This window comes from Lygodium microphyllum, chromosome 11, assembly GCF_053477565.2.
Source record: "Lygodium microphyllum isolate KBCC chromosome 11, Lygodium_microphyllum_v1.1.10, whole genome shotgun sequence".
Taxonomy (NCBI): Eukaryota; Viridiplantae; Streptophyta; class Polypodiopsida; order Schizaeales; family Lygodiaceae; genus Lygodium; species Lygodium microphyllum.
This window is the reverse complement of record NC_141145.1, coordinates 96,237,652-96,239,305: the sequence shown is the minus strand read 5'-3', so window position 1 is coordinate 96,239,305 and position 1,654 is coordinate 96,237,652. Positions and strand designations below refer to the sequence as shown.

Here is a 1,654-nt window from a genome sequence, read left to right as displayed (position 1 = left end):
CGAAGTAGTCGTCTTCTTCAACTACAGGGAGAAACAGAGGAGGAAAGCAAAAGGCTGCGAGGACGATGCATCGAGAGTGGAGGTCCAGGGGGGATGGGAACTTGGAAAGAAAAATCAGAACATGAAGAATAGGGGAAGATAATCCTAATTAAGGGGAAAACGTAATGCTCTGGGAGAATCGGGAGTATAAGTTCTCTACTCTACAATTAAAGCAGGATAACAGATGTTGACGGAATTAAGGAGGAAGTGGTGCTCTCTCCTGCGCATTGTCTCTATTGGATTGCTACGGGAGAAGAACATCGCCTTGTAGGATCTACGAGGAAGAGAATCGGAAAAGCTGAAGCTGGGGGAAATCGATTTTGGGCGAACCTGGCAGATGTCCTTGCATATGGAAAGACACCAGCAGAATTAAAATCAGAAGGTGCGCCTGATCAACTTGTGCCTCACAAGACATTCTCTGGAAATCGTCCATCACTGAGCATGTTGTTACCCAATCTTACGCCATATACTATTGGTCAGCTATTGGCTATTTATGAGCATCGGATTGCTGTTCAAGGCTTCATTTGGGGAATCTAATGCTGGGGAATCACAGGCCTGAACGTCATCGGCATGGCGGCCTGCATAACAGATTTGTTTGACAGCGCAAGTTCCTCACACATTATCAAGATCCGGATGGCAAAGGGAGATGACGTTGCAGAGATCAGAATGCACGCTTCTTCTTCCAGAGACCCGTTGTCACCGATGCTTGGAGAGCCAAGACAAAGGCAGTACAATGCTGCATTAGAGCTTTCAGATTAGGCGATGACTTGGAGAAGCTTTCGCTAAAGGACCTGAACTGTTTGGAGCAGCAAATTCATAACAGCCTTGGACAAATTTGTGCTATGACTCAGTACACCGAGATGGGGTGACAACTCTTACAAGGTGCTGGGTAGATGGTTCAGCAGTTATACAGAGGACTTGATAATGGGCGTTGACCAAGAGATAGATGCTATAGTTTTGGCTCGTTTAGCATCACACAAAATGGAGACAGAGGAGGAATTTGATGCAACTCGATGAGAGAGTGTAATAAATTCTGTAGTGATGATTCAGCCATCATTGATTACTTATGCCCTCAATGCTCCACCAGAGCCAGCCCTCCTTGATGTTGCAACAATAACAGCAGACAGGATACCTCTATTGGATGCGTATTTCAGTGTAGTGGTCTTCCATGGAGCAACAATAGCACAGCGATGCAATGCAGGCTATCATAAACAGCCTGAGTACCAGGCTCTTGCAGAACTTCTTCAAGCACCCTTGGATGATGCTCAAGCAATCATTACAGAGCGTTTTCCAGTTCCCAGACTTGTGGTTTGTAAACAATATGGGTCTTAGGCTCGTTTTTTTTTTACTTGCAAAACTGAACCCTTCAGCAACTTATAACTCAACTCTTTGCCCCTCCTTTCAAAATCTATCTGTCTCCAGCTGGCTGTAAGTGATTGTATGATCATGGGAAAGATATGTTAATAGATACATGCATTAGAGAGATGTTTCTATGGAATGCTTACTGCTACTAGAAAAGGTTAATATTTATACAATGTCAAGTGAATACATACCATCTGTTGGTCAATACAAGGACAAAGGTTACATGTATGAAAGATGTAAAAAACAGATCTGA

At 43.8% G+C, this 1,654-nt stretch overlaps 1 pseudogene; it reads left to right on the top strand.

The window, feature by feature from the left end:
- Positions 1-609: 609 nt before the first annotated feature.
- LOC148029119 (protein transport protein SEC23 E pseudogene) lies at positions 610-1,371 on the top strand (annotated as a pseudogene).
- Positions 1,372-1,654: the final 283 nt, after the last annotated feature.